At 41.8% G+C, this 20,797-nt stretch overlaps 1 protein-coding gene across 1 annotated transcript in view; it reads left to right on the top strand.

The window, feature by feature from the left end:
* The first annotated feature begins 1,368 nt into the window (after nt 1-1,368).
* LOC150089104 (chorion peroxidase-like) overlaps nt 1,369-20,797 on the top strand; it is a 149,609-nt gene continuing 130,180 nt past the window's right edge. Inside the window, exons 1-2 of the mRNA XM_090371062.1 lie at nt 1,369-1,381; nt 20,421-20,692. The gene's annotated coding sequence lies outside the window, so the exon portion shown is untranslated. The remainder of the gene's footprint in view (nt 1,382-20,420; nt 20,693-20,797) is intronic.

Raw genomic sequence — 20,797 nt, 5'->3', positions numbered from 1 at the left:
CTTAACTTTAACTACATAAGTAGTGTAACGGCATCGTTTGATTATATAACCCCAGGGGCTCACATCTAGTGAGTATGGGCTTGGCACACCCAGGGTCCTGAGCTGGATATCATCATTCTTCTCTTTCTTGGTGATTTCTTTCTACTTCTCTCTCTTCTCTCTCTCTCTCAGGGAAACTCAAATTTTTTTTTTTCGCTGGTGCAGCATAAGCCTCAGGCTTCCTTGCACCATATGGCTAATAATAATAATAATAATAATAATAATAATAATAATAATAAATGTCATATTGTGGCTATCCTCACAACGAAAGATCGACGAAGGTAGCCACAACATGAGATAAAATCAAGCGATGTCGTTAGACTGCTTACGTATTAAATTTATGGATAAACCACGGTGTATTTACATCAATATTATGTAGTTAATCTCAACTCACAACATGTTATGCCTCGCGCATTTAGTCTTAAAAATAGAAAAATTACAAAATTACTTACATTTTATACGTACATAGGATAATTATCAATTACAAAATATTATACAGAAAAATTACAAAAATGCAGTCTTTTACACTAAGAATTGAATCAGATAGTCATTCTGTTGACCGAAAAGGAATATCGTCAGTCCTATAAGAGTCTTTTGAAGACCTGATAAAGCGTTCAGTACAGATTTTTATGAGTTCATGGGCACTTGAAGTCTTTTGCTATGAGTACTCTACTTTCTTGAATTACGTTCTTCGCTATAATTGTAGTTTAGTAAACAGATCCACTGCAATCAGCTTCAGTAGGTTCTCTCATGGCAGTGCCTGTCCGGATCTATTTTGCAGTCTCTAAAGAGCTTCAGAGTATTGGTGAACCTTAATCCATTATTATTGCTGAGATTGAAATAAAGATACTGTAACACATATCAGACATAACACGCATATAAAAATCGAATATCTGTATAATATTCGCGGTGCAAATAATCTATTCTGAGTTGAGACCACTAAACACCTCAAAAGTGATTACTGAGATCTTTAATGGTGAAAATGGTCGCTTTTCCACGGAGGAAGAAGCTCGTTTGGATTGGAAACGTTTTCATTGCTCTGTGCCCGCTGATCAAATTTAGTGCCGCATCACTGGCGAACGACAAAGTGTGCGTTATTTTCCGAAAGATCCACGAATTACTTTGTCCAGAGTGGAGGTCGTATATCAGTTCGGTGTCGTCACCTCATCAGTAAACTTCTTCTGAGCCAACGTCACCGTTTCATCTCACAGTACACTGACGTAATCCTACCTATGGAAATGAAGGCAGGTGCACAAATATAGAGGAAATGAAAGCAGGTGCGACACCTTAAACGATCATTTGGATGCCGGTGGAGAAGAATGATGTCGAAGGACTACTGGAGGTAAGTCCCTCCTTTGTTCACTTCGTCAGTAGGGTAACGGATGGGGGTTAGATGGGTTCGAGGGGTCTCTGGAAGTGGCCCACCTCTTTCTGTAAGCCTGTCTCGTGCATATTTGTTTTTCTCCGACCAATCCGACATATTATATACAGTGCAATATGGCCTAAATTGCTAATGCGCCAAAGCCCGACGACAACAACCAATCCGCTGTGTATAATTCATGATCATGCGGCTCAGTGATTCCAACGTGCTACAGTGATCTGTTGTTGTTATTGGCTTTTAGGAGCATCGGCGACTAAGGTCATGTTGCTCCGTGTATATTGTCTGTAAATTGCGTGTGTAATGAGGTCGATTTTCTGATTGCTGGACGAAAAACCCGAGTTTCCGGGAGAAAAAACCATGCTAACCTGGCCTGAGACCGATAACTCAGACTCAGACCAACTGTGAAAAAGACCCATAAAAATTCCTCCCGTAATCGACAGGATTCGTACTCGGGTGTATTCCACCCGGTGTGGGCAGGACAGTGATCTTACCAACTGTGCTACTCACGAGTGCAACAGTGATCTGGCACATAACAGATATGTCAGTTATATAGTATTGATCGGAAGTTAATCGTTTTACACAGAGTCACACTTCATTTTTACAATAACACATGTCCTACTATGCCCAAATGACGATTTTACAAACAGTGTATTCTAAATGGGTAAGCTTTCAGGGACTTAATTTTGGAGGCTATTAGGCTTTTCATTCCAACTAAGAAATACTGTTCAAGGTTTAGGCCTAAATGGATGTCAGATGAATTAATGAGGCTAGTGGCAGAGAAGAAGAATGTATGGGATGCATATAAAGTATCAGGCGACACAGAACCCTATGGCAGGTATAAACTAGTCTGTAATCAGGTCACAAAGGAGGTTAGGCAGGCGAACGCAGATTATGAGAAATCTTTGGCAAAGGAATCAAAGAAAAACAGCAAGGCGTTCTTTACTTATGTAAATTCTAAGAGGAAGGGGATGAACCAGATTGGACCACTTAACATAGATGGGTTGACTATTAATGAACATGCTCAGGTAGCTGATAAACTGAATGAGTATTTTGCATCTACATTCACACATGAGGAGTTATTCGATTAGGTAAGTTCCAGAAGCCGTTAAGCATGGCAGAAAGCGGGTTGTGTGCGAGACAGAACCACAGTGGGCTCACAGCATCTCCCTGAAAGATTCGTCTTCTAATGGGGATTGGGCTGGTTATGATATTCCCGACTTTAATGGTGGTACTCCATTTCGCCATTGCTGCTCCTAGGAAATTTGTTACTATCTGATTGACTTTGTAGATCTTCAGAGTCTCCATTAGCTAGCTGTGAGGGACGGAGTCGAACGCCTTACTGTAATCGATTTAGGCCGTGTATAGGTTGCGGTGTTTCTTGTAGGCTTGCTTCATAACTGCGGCATGTATGGTTAATTGCTCCTTGCATCCTTTGCTCCTCCGCTTCCATCCTTTCTGCTGTTCGGCCATTATGTTCTGACTCTCTCACTGGTCTGATGTCTTGTTAATTATGTAGCTGGTAAGGATCTTGTACATCGTTAGGAGGCACGTGATTGGTCTGAATTTCGCCGGGTTTCTTCTATCTTCGTCTTTAGGCTTCAGATATGTGACTCCTTCGGTGAGAAACTTCGGGATTGTCTCCTGGTGCCTTATCATTCAAGTGAACTGCTCTGCTAGGTGCTTGTGTGAGCATGTGAGCTTATTGTTCCAGTAGTTGTGGATGTTATCAATTCCTGGGGTTCGTCAGTTGTGGGTGTTCCAGATCGACTGTTTTACTTCTTCTTCTCGAATCTCCCACTCTCTCATTTCTTGTATGTCCTTCATTTTCTTCTTTTCTACTTCTATCCATGGTGCTCTACTGTAATGTCTTACTTCACTGCTCCGGATATTTCCCCAGAACTCTTTGATCTTCTTCTTCTCGGGTGGTCCGTTTCCTGCTTTCTCATGTTCCCTCAGTTTCCTGTAGAAGGCTCTTTGGTCCACATCGAAGATTCGGTTGTGTATTTTTCTCTGGGAGCCATTTTTGTATCGGTGTAATCTCTTGCTGAGTACGAGGAGGTTCTGCTTCAGTGTGTCTATGTATTCTCGTATTCTCTGATTTCTGGTCACATGTTTGCTCTGGACGCTGTCTCCCTTGAGGATGCTCTTCACTTTTTCAATCAATTTCTTAATTATATTACCCTGTTGGTACTGCGTCAACTGACCTATCTTGACTCTTAATTCTTCTGTTGAAGTCTTCTTTCCCAAGCTGGCGGTTCCTACTGTTTTCGGTTCTTCCCCTGCTGGTCTCTCGTTTCTTTTCCATTAATCCAAGTGACTCCTATGGCAGCAGTATACGGCTATGTGGATAGCCTCCAGCGTTGAATCATTGTTGTCAAGGTAACATGGCATTATTTTCCGATTGAGTTGGTCTGTTACTCTCCACAGGATTTTATTTGGCCTCTACTTAGGGCCTTCTTCCACTCGTCTTCTATTCTGGATAGCATGACTTCGTTCCTCTTTCCACTTCAGCTACTCTTGGTTGTATTTCTTCTTGCTGTTCCTCCTCTTGTTCCATGGTATGATGTTCCCCCCTCTGGTTCCATATTGACCATATTCTTTGTGCTTTGTAGTGGATCGCTGACATCCTGCTTGACTTTTTCCAAGATGGCAGGAGCTATTAGGTTCTTTGTGACAATGGTCCTTCTTTGGTCTGCTAATCGCTGTTCGGTGACCTGAATATTTGGGTATCGTTCCACCCACTTGGTATGTAGTCGGGATCTGTACATTGTCATATCGGTCTCTAGCCTGGTTATTTCATAGTATGCTCGAATAATGTACGTATTCATTTCAGTGCTCCACTTCATGCATTGGCGTTTCCTTCCTTCCTGGGTGGTCACTAGCGCAGTTGCTCCGCAGGAGCACTTCCAGTTGGTATGGCTGGATGGTCTTGCCCTTCTCTTGTGGTAGCCTTACTGGGGACAGCGCCACTTGCTCCACTGTCTTGCTCGGGAGACTTTCTGCAACTTTTCGAACCGATCGCTCTGCCTAAGGCCTGAACGCGAGTGACTTTATCCTGCGACACACTCGATGCAGTATGAATAACATTTCTCTGCGACATCATCCGTCTATGGAGGTGGACTTGTTTAGCTTTGGCTAATGTCCAGTGGTTTATTTAATTTATTTTTAGTTCGCGCGTTACCTTCTTAGTTATGACTTACCTTCCCCAACATCACTCCGACGTTGGGGAAGGTAAGTCCAATGGGGTAACTTTCGCGATGTTTTTTTTTTATCACCATTTTTTTAATGTTGTTATTATTATATCGGTATATCGGTCTCCCAGCTGTCTTAACCACTGGGCCATCGCGCCCTTTATTATTATTATTATTATTATTATTGCTGCTCTTATATTATTTCTCCGCCATTGGGGGTTCCGCCTCGTGACGGGTATTGCTATCAAGTACACAGGGTGGTTGTCGTTATGTCTGATGTTATTGTTGGTCGAGGAACTCTCTATCAATCCTACAGAGAGTTCCTCGACCAACAGGGGGAGGAACTCTCTGACAATCCTACAGGTGTTCAGGATTGCGACTTTCTGGAGTTCCTTGTAGGTGTTCATTGGGAGACCTATTGCTGCTAGGCTGTTAGGTTCTTTGGCACCATACCTGTGGTTGATACGATGATCGGGATGGTCGTCACTTCTTACCTATGGCACATCTCTTTGATCTCCTGTCTTAGGTTCGTGCACTTCTTAATTTTTTTCCCATGTGTTTTCTGCAGGTTGCCAGTGTTGGGCACCGCCATGTCAATCAGATAGTAGCCTTTTCCTTCTTGTCCACAAATTTTATGTCCGGTCTGTTGTGCGGGATTGTCCTATCCGTTATTATGGCGCGGTCCCAGTACAGCTTGTGGGTTCGGGTCTCTAGTACTGCCTGGGGTTCGTACTTGTAGTACGGTACGCTTTCTTCGACCAACTGGTATTTCCTTGCGCGGCTTCTGATGTGTTATCCTGGCTTCCTGGTCGTGTCTATGAGTGTACTAGGCTTGGGTGATCACCTTGCATCCCGCGCTGATGTGTTGGATCGTTTCTGAGGCCAGCTGGCATCGTCGACATGTGTCATCGAACACTCTGGGCTCCTTGGCGATGTATTTTCTATAGTTTCTGGTGTTGATTTCCTGGTCTTGGATGGCGAGCATGAATCCCTGAGTCTCGGGGAAGAGCGTCCCGCTCGTGAGCCATGCATTGGAAGCAATTTTATCAGTGTCTTCTCTGCCCATCTTTCTAGCTTCGTTTGTTCCTCCTGGTTGGGGGTGGGGGACTCCTCGCTAGCGTTGAGTGGGACATATCGCTTGTCTACCTTGTGGCCTGCTGGAGTGCTGTTGTGTGTTTCCGGAAATAATCCTTCAGGTTAACTATCGCTGTCTTTTGTTGCTCATTGAGGTCTATCAGACCCTTTCCTCCTTCTTTCCGGGCAATTGTCAGTCTCTCCACGACAGATTTCGGGTGGTGTTGGCGGCTCTGTCCCTGTCTGTCTGTCTCATGATATCTTCCAGCTCGGTGTTAGTCCAATCTATGACTGCGAAGGAGTATGTTAGCACTGGGACTGCATAGGTGTTTACTGCTTTGACCGTGTTCCCTCCGTTCAGCTTTGCTTTCAGCAGGCTTCTGAGTCTCTGATGGTATTTTTTGGTCAGGCTGGCCTTAGCTTCCTTGTGCTGTAACTGCTGAGCCTGCGCCCTCCACAAGTATTTGTAGGCCTCTCTCTGTGCCATGAACTCGATCTCTTTACCAGTCTGCAGCTGGTAGTTTCGGTCGACTAATTTTCCCTCGTGCAATTCGTGGGTCTTGCATTTGTCTAGACCAAATTCCATCCTAATATCAATGCTGAATTCTTCGGTGATCTGGAGTAGTTTCTGGAGGTGCTTCTCGGTTCTCGCGTAGAGCTTGATATCATCCATTTACATCAGGTGGGTTAAGGTGTACAGGTTCTTCCTTCCTTCTTTGAGGTTATATCCGTACTTACTACTGTTCAGCATGGTGGACAGCAGGTTAAGTGCTAGAGAGAACAACTATGGGCTCAGGGCATCTCCCTGAAATATTCCTCTCCTGATGGGGATTGGCCTGGTTGTGATGTTGTCGACCTTAATTGTGTTACTTCATTTCGCCATCGTTTCTCCTAGGAAGTTTGTCTCTATCTGAATGACTTTGCAGATATTCAGCGCTTCTATTAGCCAGCTATGAGGCACGGAGTCGAAGGCCTTGTGGTAATCGATGTAGGCTGTGTACATGTTGCGGTGCTTCTTGTAGACTTGCTCCATAGCCGCCGGCATCTCCATGTTTAATTGCTCCTTGCATCCTTTGCTCAACTGCTTGCATCCTTTCTGCTTTACGGCCATTATGTTCTGGCTCTCCAAGTGTTCTTATATCTTCCTGGTTATGCAGCTGGTCAGGATCTTGTACATTGTTGGGGGGGGGGGGCAGGTGGTGGGCCTATATTTCGCCGGGTTTCTTGATTCTTCGTCTTTAGGCTTCACTTTTATTTAGCACTTTTGTTTCAGATATGTGATTCCTTGAGTGAGAAACTTCTTGATTGTCTCTGGGTGTCTTATCATTCAAGTGAACTGCTCTGCCAGGTGCTTGTGTGTGCAAGTGAGCTTCTTGTACCAGTAGTTGTGGACATTATTTATTCCTCGAGTTTGCCAGTTGTGAGAGTTCTTGATCGCCGGTTTTACTTCTTCATCCTGAATCTCCCACCCTCTCATTTCTTGTACATCCTTGGTTTTCTTGCGTTTTAGTTCTATCCAGGTGGCTCGGCTGTTTTGTCTTACTTCCCTGATCCATATGTTTGCCCAAGACTACTCAATTGTCTTCTTCTCCGGTGATCAGTTCCCTTCTTTCCCGTCCTCTCCCGTGGTCTGTTCCCTTCTTTCCCGTCTTCTCCGATACTCTTGTAGAAGCCTCTTTGGTCCTCATCTAAGATTCAGTTGTTTATTTTCCTCTGGGAGCTCTCTTTGTATTGGCGTAGTCTCTTGCTGAGTGCAAAAGACTACGCCACGGAGGTTCTGCTTAAATGCGTCCAAGTACTCTCCTATTCTCTGATTTTTGTTTTATGTTTACGCTGTGGACGCTGTCTTTCTGGAGGATGCTTTTCACTTTTCCATTAATTTCTTACTCCTAATCCCCCCTGTTGGTACTGGATCAATTGGCCTATCTTGACTCTTAATTCTGCTGAAGTCTTTTTTCCGAATCTGGCTGTTCTTTCTGTTTATTATTATTATTTTATTTTTTGGCCGGTACAGCATAAGCCCAGGTGCCAGAGCGTTTATTGATAGCAGTTGGTTTTTTTGCAAGGTGATTAGAGTGTTTTTTGTGGTTGTTTAATCGACTATTTCTTGCTTTTTCCCTGCTGTTCAATTTGTTCTGAAGAAGCTCCACCTCCAAGTGGTCTGGGCCGGGCAGCTGGGGGGTTCCCCAGCTGGCAGAGTGAGCTTTTTTAGGTTTACTTCAAAATTTCGTGTTTTTGGTTTAAATTTTGTTTGAGCTTTCATATCATTTAGTGATTAGTCTTAGTATTAATTTAGATTTAATATAGTTATATTGTTATTTTCAATTGTTTTGTATTGTTCTTTATGGCTTCAAAGAAAATAATTTCAGATCCCCATAGTGGGGATTCTGATAGTGATAGTGATGAAGAACTAAGTGATTTTATACAGCGGAAAGAACTTATGATGAAATCTCAGCTTCAGGAAGAACAGATAGAAGCTGCTGGGCCTAGTGAGGGAGTTGTCCCTAAGAAGAAGCGAAAACATAAGATTAAGAAAAAGGTGCAGGATGAAGAAGATGTGAGTGAATCTCGTGTCACAAGATCCTTGCGCTCTCGGGCTAAAGAAAAGAAATAGCTGAGGAAGTGGGTCCTCAGGATAAAAGTCAAGAGTGTACTCCCCGTGATGGGTTTGAGGACCTCAAGCAAGCGAGACAAAGCTTACGAACTTTAGTTTTGCGGCATAAAGTGCCGATAATGGCGTTAGATGAGATGTTAACGCTTTGGGACCACCTCGAAGAGGTGGTTCAAAAGACTCTAGTTGATAATGCTGTGCTGAAGGCTTTATTGAAAGAGAGGACTGCTGGTGGACTACCAGCTGAAAGAACATATTCTGATGCGGTAAAGGCTTTTACCGAACAGAGAGTTGCGACAAAGACTGTGATCATTAAGGCTACGACGGAGAAATTCAGGACCAGTGAAGACGTGAAGTCGGAGCTCCTGAAGACTATCCGTCCGGCTCTGAGTGACACGAAAGTGATAGGTGTGAGGCCTATTCGGGATCGTAGGGTTGCCTTGGAGGCGGCAACCGAACAAGATATTCGCAAGATCAAAGAGTGCTCCCGGCTTGGTGAACTAGGCTTGGTAGTGGAAAAGTCTTTAAAGATCAGACCGAAACTTGTTATTTTTGACTTAGATCAGGAAGTCAATCAAGAACATCTCCTGCAGGAGATTTGGATCCGTAATCTTAGTGGATCTGAGGTTTCGGAGGAGCAGTTTCGTAGTGAGACAGCTGTAATGACTAAAAATAAAGCCAGAGGTAAAACTGGCTATAATTTTATTGTTGAAACTTCGGGCTTGATCAGGCGAGCTCTGATCGCCCGGGAAAGAATTTATGTGGATTGGAGTGTGCATAGGGTGAGGGATCTTATTCTTCCCACGCAGTGTTATAAGTGCATGGCCTTTGGCCATGTTGCTAAACATTGTAAAGGTGAGTCATTCTGTGGTCACTGTTCTGAGAGGGGGCACTCTTGTAGAAGTTGTGACAAGCGGGGGGACTCTCCGAAATGTGTTAACTGCTGGAGGAGAAAACTTCCCTCTGACCATTCTGCTGTTGATAAGATATGCCCAGAATATGCTAGGGCTTTAGATATTTTGAAACGCAGAATAGATTATGGAGAGTAAGAATAGTTACTCCATAATTCAGATAAATGGTCAGAGAGCGATTAGTGTGGCCTCGCAGTTGACACGAGTTATAGAGGAGGAACGAGCTGATCTAGTGTTACTTCAAGAACCTTATGTGCTCAGAGATAAGGTGGTCTGTTATCCATCAGGATACAGAATTGTAGCTGCTTCCAGATCTCCCTGTGCTGCAATAATAATAACTGACCCACAGTTGACAGTAACTGTAGTGTCTACTTTGACTAAATCATATGGTGTATGTGCGGAGGTTATAGGGGGATTTGGTCGAGTGTATTTTGTGTCCTTGTATTGTAGGCCATCGGAATTTATGGCGGTGTTTATAAGATATCTTGAGCAGGTTGTAAGTACACTTGGATCGGTTCATTTAATTGTTGGTATGGATTCAAATGCTAGATCTACTCTGTGGGGTGGCCAGAGCTCTGATGACAGAGGTATAGAGCTGGAAGAGTTTTTGGCTACTGCAGACATGGAGGTGATTAATGATTCAGAACAACTGCCAACTTTTTCCTCTGTAATTGGTGAGTCCTTTATAGATGTCACTGCTTGTTCTAGATCCATCTTGAGGATGGTTAAAAACTGGAGGGTGCGGGAATGCCTCACAACTAGTGATCACAGAGTGATCACATTTGATATTACTACAGGGGAGCCTATGAGGCACTGGAGTGATGTCGGTAGGTATTCTATGCGTGGTGTAAATTGGATCAGGTTTCTCACTCTATGGAAATCCAAAATTGATCAATTAGATATGTGGCATGATCTGACTGCGTCAGAGAAAGCCTGGAAATTAACTAGTGTGTTGCAGGACCTATGTAAACAGTGTTTGCGGAAGAAGAGAAGACCGCAAAGATCGGTACCTTGGTGGACACCAGAACTTACGCGTATGCGGAAAGATCTACAACATGCGCGTAAGAGGTATCAATATGAGAGGAGGTGTTACTCTCAGGAATCTTTTGAGCTGCGGTTGCAGTATCAGACTAAAAGAAATGATTATAAGAATAAGATTATGTTATTAAAACGGGCTTCTTGGAGAAATTATGTGCAGGAGTGGGGCTCGGCTGATCCTTGGTCTTCTGTGTATAAGATAGTCACCGATAAAATCTATGGTGGTGAAATTATGTCCACGTTTGTGGCGACTGACAGAGTGACCTTGGGATGGGCTGACTCCGTCTCCTGTTTGATCAATTCAATTTTAGTTGAAGATTCTCCTGATAATTTGCTGCAGAGTCAGATTGTTCGGGAGAATTTAGATTATGTAACTAGTGGGAGTGAGCCTCCTTTTGTTCCCGCTGAGCTCGAGTTAGCTTTACAGCAGACCAGGGAAGGTCGTGCTCCGGGACTGGACAATATTGACACCGCTGTGGTGAGGAAAACGTGTCAGGCGAGTCCTGATGTGTACCTAGACCTTTTCAACACATGTCTTCGTGAAGGAGTATTTCCGGCAGTATGGAAGACGGCTAACTTGAGGGTTATTCTCAAGAGTCCTGAGAAGCCCGTGGATGAGCCTCGTTCATATCGCCCAATAGCTCTTTTGTCAGTTATCGGAAAGTTGTTGGAGCGGCTTGTTCTTGGTCGGCTGATGGTTCATTATGCTGGTCAGGGGCTGGTGGCCAACAATCAGTACGGTTTCAAGGCTGGCTCCTCTGCTGAGGATGCCATTTATAATTTGATTAAAGGCGTTTATGAGCTGCCTGGTCGATATGTCCTGGGCTTGTTCATGGACTTTAGGGGGGCGTTTGATGCTCTGTGGTGGGGCAGTGTCCTGCGCAGGGCTAGGGCGTCCCTCTGTCCGGGAAATTTATACCGTCTTCTTGAGGACTATCTCCGAGAGAGATATGTGCTCATTTGTACTCCTTTCATGAAGTGTGAGAGAAGAGTTTATAGAGGATGCCCACAGGGTTCGGTTCTGGGGCCGGCTCTCTGGAATTGGGTTATCGATGAGTTCCTACAAATGCAAGCTGTGGAAGGTACGACCAGAATAGCTTATGCTGATGATTTAGTTATCTTGGTGTGTGGTGAGTCCCGCCGGATGCTTGAGGAGCGTACAGCTGATTCTCTAAGCCAATTGTTGAATTGGTCTGCTCAGCATAAGCTGGAGGTCTCAGCAGAGAAATCTGTAGCAGTTCTCCTGAGGGGACGTCTCAGTGGAACTCTCCATCCTTTGTGTCGTTCTGGTGATCTCTCGCTTAGAGTGGTTAATAAGACTAGGTACCTGGGTGTTGTCCTGGGAGAGCGACTTTCTATGGTAGCACATGCTGCCTATGTCCGGGATAAGGTCAAACGATTATATGCCAAACTCCAGCGAGTTACGCGTGTTGAATGGGGTATAAAGGGTGGTGCCCTCCACTTACTTTATGATAACATCTTTATCCCGATTTTGACTTTCGCTGCTGGGGCTTGGGGAGGGTATATAGAACATTCTCATGTTCGTAGAATCTTGTCTTCGGCACAGAGGTTTGCTCTCTTAGGTATAACCAGGGCTTGCAGAACTGTGTCCACAAATGCTTTGTGCGTCCTTGCAGGGAAGATGCCTGCGGAATTGGTTGTGGCGCAGTTTGCTCTGCGATATGCCCTTAAGCGGGGATTACCAGAGTGATTTTTGGCGTCCGGTCGTGCCCGGTGGGGCGGTCGGCTGTTTTCCCTGGTATAACAGCGGAACGGGGGCGAATCAATAATGAGTTGAGTACCATATGGCAATTCCAATGGACAAACTCTGAGAAAGGTCGTCATTTGTAAACCTTTATGCCCTCGGTCCATACTGTGAGTAGGGAGCGACGTTCCTGGCTCCAACTTGGGTTTGCAGCTGCTGCCGTCGTTACGGGGCATGGCCTGAGGTCAAGGCTGTTTCGTTTCGGGTTGACCCTTACGGAGTTCTGTGAGTGTGGAGAGACTGAGACTGGCCTTCACATCTTGCTATATTGTCCTCTATATGAGGATTTAAGAGCGAGGTTGGACTTTGGGACACTGGCTCTCACTGAAGAGAATTTGAAGTATATTTTTGAAAATTATGAATTCTTTTGTTCTTTTTTAAGATTTGTTAAATTGGCTTATAGTCGCTGCCGGGCGATGCCCGGGTGGTAGTAGTGACCTACCTCCTTGTGGTGGGGATGGTAACTTGTAGTGAGTGATGTGATTGTCCATCCCCACCACAAGGCTGAATGGTCGATTAGTATTGTTTTGTTTGATTTGAGTTGACCATTTGGTCTTTATATATTTGGTTTTTACAACTAGGTTGAGACTGATATATTAAATGAGAATTGGTTGCATATGGATGAAAATCCGGGTGGCAACCGAGATGAAAGCTCACTCAAATGAAAAAAAAAATGAAAATGGTACAGCATAAGCCATAGGCTTCCTTGCACCATGTGGCCATTACTAATACTAATACTAAATGACAGAAGCATTTTTGTTTCTACCTCTAATAACTCAATAACTCAATTATTTTATCCTGATTGTTTTCAGTAACAAAATCATCAAAAACTATAAGATTTTGATCAGCTTGATCAAGTGAATCAATGCCAATCATATTAACATACTAACAATTCAAAAGTAGCAACAAATGGGGTCTTCATTAAATCTTTTTATAGATATGTAGCATAAATTACGGCATAGATAATCAAATAGGAAATTCATTATTAAATTAGCCTTTCGACATCTACTATCATATTATCAATACACTAGACCCCCAAATTAATAAACGGAAAGGCCATTTTGGTGATGAAACATGTATATCAATATATTTATTTTCGTCTACTTCATAATTTAAAAGTCATTTCTTGGCTAAAGCCTTAGAGTATGAAGGAGTTTACTTATGCAGCGATTAATGCATAAGTAAACACCTGCAGTCATCTCTCGAATATTGTGGAGTTATACTTCATAACTGGGTTGTCACTATTGCAACAACAGAGTAATTACCACCGACAGAAGAGGGGCCAAAAAACCTTGAAACGGTGCCATCTGGGTGCTGGTGGTATCCGCCGAGAATAAGTAACAATAGTTTTCTCCATAGGTGAAGCGTTACTTATTCGATGTAGTGCAATACCATAGCAACTCGTTATGAAGGTATTCACAATATGAGATATAATTAAAACGATGCATTAAAACTACCTTGGTAGTAGAAATGACGTGTGCATTAACCCATGCATAAGTAAACTCTTCATAATTATTGATTGGTGTTTTTTTTTTTCATTTATTATTTTTTTAATTAATGAATAATCCTCGTGATACATCAAACTATTATAGTACATTTTAGAGAATCGAAAGTATATAGAAGCTCATAATAAAAACAAACTTTTAAAAGAAGTTCTGAGAGAGGATATTGTGAAGTTTAGAAACAGTTGCAGAAAAGTATAGTTAAAGCTGTTGAAAGTATACCTAACAAAAAATTAGAAATGAGTATTGCATAGCTAGCATAGAAGGTAAAAAATCCAAAGCGATGGAAGACAGTGAGTTTCTCAAGCTTGATCCTGATAAAGTATTAGACAGAGAATATTTAGATGCTAATGAAGCAACATCTGAAATGGAACGAATAAATAAAAATAAAATTGAAAAGCTAATCTCTTTAGGCGGAAAGAGAAGGTGGATTAAGTCTTTTGATTATAAGAATCTATTAGATAAAGAAACAGAACATTTAAGAAAGTATAAGAACATTATTAGTTTAATACAAACAGCATTAGAATATAAATGATCAGGATTAGTATACTCAAGCATGGATGAACTGTACAAAAAATTAGAAATGAGCATTGCATCAAAGGTAGCTGGAAATAATAGCACTGAATTAAAAAATCAAACTGTAGAAATTCTAAATATATTTCTGCAAAACAAGGAATTCATTCAAGCTCAACATGAAAAATTATATAAAAAATTATACCTTGAATAAATTCATTTTTAATAAATGGAATGTCAACCTTATAAAGCACATCTATCTGATAATCAAAATAAAAAGATTGCGAGAACATTCAAACATAAAGAAGCTGTTGGAATAAGAATTGATAAAACTAAACCTGCTAATTCTAATTTAATTCAAAGGTCAGATAATCATTTTAGCAAATCACCGAAAGGAAGTAATATTAAATTAGGTAAATCTCAGTAAAGTAAACCTTTGACGTACTGTATTCTTTTATTCAAGCATCCAGTGGTTTTAATAAGAAATTACTTGGAGGTGATATAGTTAGTTGGGTGCAAGATAAGATAAGATAAATCCTGTAGAAATACATTTCAGAACTGTAACAGGTAAAAATATGAGTACTGTGGACCTTTTAAACAATTAAAAGAAAGATTAGCTAGACGAGTAGAGTATATGAAGAATGTGCGAAACATGACATTGCATATAGTAAGACTAAAGACACAGCTCAACGGCATATAGGAGATCAAGAATTACTAAATGATTTAGATCCTAAAAAAACCAAACTTTTAAAGAACGTGTGTGTAGACGGATGATTAGTACTATAGGTTTTGGTACCTTCGTGTTTAGGGGTTTCATTAAAAAAATATATGCAAGAACACAAATCGTTTAACGATAATATTAGCTACATATTAACAGCCAAAGATGTTTGTTCTAAGTATGCATGGGTTATATCTATTATATTATAATCCTTTAACTGATGAGATATCAAAAGCTCTCTTGTCTCTCTAATCTAAAGGAATCTTTTCAGAGATTCCTTTGGATTAGAGAGGAATCTCCATAATACACAATAATTAATCTCAATGGTTCAATATACTCTCTGACTGCCTTCCTTAAAATTACTGGGTATATATGCTATCAAATCCAGGAGCCTTATTTTCCTTTAGGCTGGAAGGTTTTTCTAATAAACATAAATATTCTGTAATTTCGAAATCACTAATTTCATGCCGTTTAGTTTCATTTGCAGAGTCACTGAGAAGAGGCTTCTAAGCCTTTTCTACATGCGTTGAATAAGGATCCGATCTGATTCATTTTCTTTGTACTCACACTCATAGGAAAATTCGTTGTCTGGATTCTTTGCTCAATTAGCTAGTGCTTTCTCAAACTTGGCCCTTGCCTCTCGAATCTTATCTGGGGTTCTATTACTGATCAAATTGTGGCTGTTGAAGGCTTCAATTTTTCCCTTGCTGTCTTTTTCTGTTTTATTAGCCAGGCCAGCTCAGAATTCATCCACCTTTGTATACTCCTCGTGCTATATTTTCCTTGATGGTATATATGCCTTCATGGCATATATACCATCAAGGAAAATGTAGTAGTAGTAGTATCAGCCAAAAAAAAAAAAAAATAATTCACACAACCATTCCCTCTAAATGCCTGTCCAGTTCCTCCTTAAATTAATTTAACCTATTAACTTCCACAACGACAGATGTTTGTTTCAGCAATTAACAACCCACAGGCTAAAGGCAAATTTTCGCACAGCTATTCTACATCTGTCTTACCTTAATTTGAATTTTTGTCCCCTTAGGTTCGTAATCTGAACAAATGGAAGGATCCCATCAGAATTCAGCGTGCTCAACCCATTCAAGGCCTTATATACCTCAATCAGATCACCGCGCAGGTGCCTAGTCTCCAGCCATTGCAATTTGCAGAACTTAAGCCTCATTTTGGTAAGAGGATCCTCACCAATCTTGTTGCCCTTCTCTGCACACTCTCAAGCAAATCTACATCCTTCCTAAAAGGAGGCCTCCAGACCTGTACGCAGTACTCAAGGCGTGGCCAGACCATTGCCTTATACAGAGGGACAATCATCTCCTTTTCCCTCTAGCAAGATCCTATATATTATTGACAAAACCCCATGACCTGCCCTGGCAGCCTGTCTGCATTGCTCAGAAAACTTCATATCTGACTGCACACTCCCAGGTCTTTTTCATTTTCTACCACCTTAAGTGTAGTACCACACAGTTGACACATTTGATAGGATATTATGATGTGGTTACAAAGGAACTGGATGCAAAAAATAATTTTGATATCATATATTTGGATTTCAGGAAAGCTTTTGACACTGTTGCGCATGGAAGACTACTGTACAAATTGGAGCAGAATGGTATTAACGGTAAGTTGCTACAATGGATAAAAGGATGGTTAAGTGCGAGAAGACAGAGGGTGGTAATCAATGGGTGCTGCTCTTCTTGGACTAATGTTATTAGTGGAGTCCCACAGGGTTCGGTGTTAGGTCCACTGTTGTTTTGTATATTTATCAATGATATTGATGAAGGTATATCAGGCTTAATGTCGAAGTTTGCAGATGATACAAAGGTTGGCAGGGTTGTTAATGACAGTAATGGCAGTGTGCTACTGCAACAGGATCTAGATAATTTGGGCAGATGGGCTAAGAAGTGGCAACTGAAGTTTAACCTTGACAAATGCAAAGTACTGCATTTGGGTAGAAGTAACCCCAGAGAAACGTACCAACTGTGCGGTACCACACTTAAGGTGGTAGAAAATGAAAAAGACCTGGGAGTAATTGTGCAGTCAGATATGAAGTTTTCTGAGCAATGCAGACAGGCTGCCAGGGCAGGTCATGGGGTTTTGTCAATGATATATAGGAATTTTGCTAGCAGGTAAAAGGAGGTGATTATCCCTCTGTATAAGACAATGGTCAGGCCACGCCTTGAGTACTGCGTACAGGTCTGAAGACCTAATTTTAGATAGGATGTAGATTTACTTGAGCGGGTACAGAGAAGGGCAACAAGATTGGTGAGGGGAATGAAGGGATCCTCTTACCAAGAGAGGCTTAAGTTCTGCAAATTGCAGTGGCTGGAGACTAGGCACCTGCGCGGTGATCTGATTGAGGTATATAAGGCCTGGAATGGGTTGAGCACGCTGAATTCTGATGGATCCTACCACTTGTTCAGATTACGAACCTAAGGGGGCATAAATTCAAATTAAGAAAAGACAGATGTAGAATAGATGTGCGGGAATTTGCCTTTAGCCAGCGGGTGGTTAATTGCTGGAACAAACTTCCATCTGTCGTTGTGGAAGTTGATAGGTTGAATAAATTTAAGGAGGAACTGGACAGGCATTTGAAGGGAATAGTGTGATTTTTTTTTTTTTTTTTTTTTTTTGGCTGATGCTGCATAAGCTCATACATTTGCTTTCTTGCATCACATGCCACTACTACTACTACTACTATTTCTCTGGGGTTACTTCTACCCATATGCAGTACTTTGCATTTGTCAAGGTTAAACTTCAGTTGCCATTTTTCAGCCCATCTGCCGAAATTTTCTAGATCCTGTTGCAGTAGCACACTGCCCTTACTGTCATTAACGACCCTGCCAACCTTTGTATCATTTGCAAACTTCGCCACTAAGCCTGATATACCTTCATCAATATCATTTATAAATATACAAAAGAACAGTGGACCCAACACCGAACCCTGTGGGACTCGACTAATAACATTAGTCCACGAAGAGCAGCACCCATTGATTACCACCCTCTGTCTTCTCTCACTCAACCATGGCGCCTCCGTAGCCAGGTGGGAAGGAGCAGCAGTGCGTGGCACACGCTTCTTGATTAGACCGGGGTTCGAACCCGTCACCACCAAATACGGAGAATGCGGAAATGTCAGGGAATGACCACCGCATATCCTGGAGCAATATGGCCTTAGTTGCTAATGCTCCTAAAAACCAAACAAACAAACAAACAAACAAACACTCAACCATCGTTTTATCCATTGCAAAAACTTACTCTTAATACCATTATACTCCAATTTGTACAGCAGTCCTGCAAAAGCTTTCCTGAAATCCAAGTATATGATATACTTGGATTTAATGATTTTAACGTATTCGCCCTCCCTCTGCAATCAACCCAATTAATAGATGTCATGTAGAACTTTAAACTGCCATAGTTCCCTTTCTTGAAATTAAAACCTGTGCGTTTATCTTCAACTTCTGCAAATCCTTCTACATCTTCCAACCCAAGATTGCATGATCACTACCTGCCAATGGAGGTCAATGGGGAAAGTACGGTTTTCAGCCCACACAACATGCAAAGCTGCCCGGAAACACGCATATCTACAGACATGGCACAATTGTACAGATTTAGGTTACGTTTAGGAACTGTTAACACAATAATTATTATTAATTCCTGTTCATCCACTCTAGCAGTAAGTATTCAATATTCAGTAGTTTAACACGTGTTTTGGGAGGGGCGTAGATCATCGAGGCACCCAGAGATTCAGGTGGAGACATTGCTGGATATATCTAGCAGAGAGTTTGGATCATGAATATCTATTACAGTATGTCGGATTTGTGTCAACGCTGTAGTATTGGTGGAAGCTTAAATTTGCTTAGGCAACAACATCAAATGAGGCAGAAATCCGTACAGCTTTCGCTTTCCGGATAAAGGATTGGTGAGTGGTGGATTCTGCGTTAGTCCTGACCTTTAGAAAATGTTATTTGGCCGTTTTCCTTTCAGATGAATATTTCAATAATTTTGAATCTGATTTTCCATCTGGTCTCTTTCTGTTCTGACGTTGTTTTGACAAATTTTATATCTGTTATATAAATAAAATTTAATATGGTGATGTTTTGATCAATTTTTATTGTAATCATCAGTTCTAGTAACGAAGGACTTAAAATCATCAGAATACGAAAAGTTCTGTTGTTGTAGGTCCTATAAAAGAGTGGTTTAGTGGGAGAAGAAAGAGAGTGGTAATTAATGGACGCTGCTCTTCGTGGACTAATGTTATTAATGGAGTCCAAGGGGGTTCGGTGTTGGGCCCACTGTTGTCTTGTATATTTATCAATGATATTGATGAGGGTATATGAGGCTTAATATCGATTTTTACAGAGGATACAAAATTTGGCGGGGTTGTTAATGACAGTAATGGCAGTGTGCTACTGCAACAGGATCTAGAAAATTTGGGCAGATGGCCTGAGAAGTGGCACATGAAGTTTAACATTGACAAATGCAAAGTACTGCATATGCGTAGAAGTAACCCCAGTGGAACGTATAAACTGTGTGGTACTACTTAGGGTGGTAGAAAATGAAAAATACCTGGGAAGAATTGTGCAGTCAGATATGAAGTTTTTTGAGTCATGCAGACAGGCTGCCAGGGCAGGTCATGGGGTTTTGTCAGCCAGAGTAGGTATTTTCAATGATATACAGGAATGTTTCTAGTAGGGAGAAGTAGGTGATTATCCCTTTGTATGAAGTCAGGTCAGTCAATGGTCAGGCCACGCCTTGAGTACTGGATACAGGTCTGGAGGCCTCAATTTAGGAAGGATCTAGATTTGCTTGCGCGTGTACAGAGAAGGTCAACAATATTGGTGAGGGGAACGAAGGGTTCCCCCCCTAAGAAAGGCTTAAGTTCTGCAATTTGCAGCGGCTGGAGACTAGGCACCTACGAGATGATCTGATTGAGGTGTATAAGGCCTTGAAATGAGTTGCGCACCCTGAATTCTGATGGGATTCTTCCGCTTGCTCAGATCACGAGGGAATGGATGCGTGACATTGTTTTTTTTTTTTTTTGTTGACGCTACATAAGCTCATACGCTTGCTGTCTTGCATCATGCCTCCATTACTATTACTATTGCAACACTAAAGGTGACCGATAGTTTGCCCCCAGTTACCCCGCCCATTCCCCATAAACCCGTGCAGTGTAATGCAGATTTTGATATGAAACAACCAGATGTGTACCTTCGCTCAAAAATTTATTGAATTATGCAAGAATCTAACGAATAAGTAGTGTTTTAAAATATAAATCAGTCCAGGAATCTCCACATCATAAACAGTTGTGATATAAAAATGGTCCGTATTCTACTTTATTCGGAACAGCGTATTATTAGTGAAACCTACCCTTCATAACCATGTGCTAATGGGAAGTGGGGTCTCAGCTCTAAACAGTTCCTGAAATTTTGAGTTTTATAGATTTCTCCAAAACTACGAGTCATGCACAACTAATGGCAATAGGTCGCTTGTACTACGTATAGTTTAGTACTCGTGCCTGTTTTATTACTCTCGTGGCCGAGTCTTTGGGCCACGTAATTTAGGTAGCTAACTCCTGTGATGTATTTGTCTCATTCCTGATTTTCGATTATAAATACACTTTCGTACGGTGTTGCACTTTCGCTGCAGACATTTTTCTCTCTTCCAGACGTTTCTTGGCGGTGACCTTCGTCGTGGGGTGTATAACTCCAGCAACCAGAGGGCAGTTTCGAAGAACGAGGAAGCTTCAGCAACAACCACCGCTTAAAACCCTCCCACTTGAGAAACTGAATTTTTCGTCAACACATGGTATAACTCAGGCTCAAGTGCCTTTGGTGGATGTTTCCAGGATTACACCCGATGCCTTGGTGGAAGCTATTGAAGAAGCCAGAGTGCGCCTCTCATTTACGGAAGCTCAATCAATCCAACTGGCAAATCAAGGTGTGTTTGATTTTCTTCTACACAGGATTTGCGTTACTGGCTAGCAGCGTAAATACTCTTCTTTTTCTTTTTCTTTTTCTTTTTCTTTTTCTTTTTCTTCTTCTT

Source organism: Mastigoproctus giganteus, chromosome 3, assembly GCF_048544385.1.
Source record: "Mastigoproctus giganteus isolate SK-2022 chromosome 3, ASM4854438v1, whole genome shotgun sequence".
NCBI classification, from domain to species: domain Eukaryota; kingdom Metazoa; phylum Arthropoda; class Arachnida; order Uropygi; family Thelyphonidae; genus Mastigoproctus; species Mastigoproctus giganteus.
This window is presented reverse-complemented; position numbering and strand designations above follow the sequence as displayed.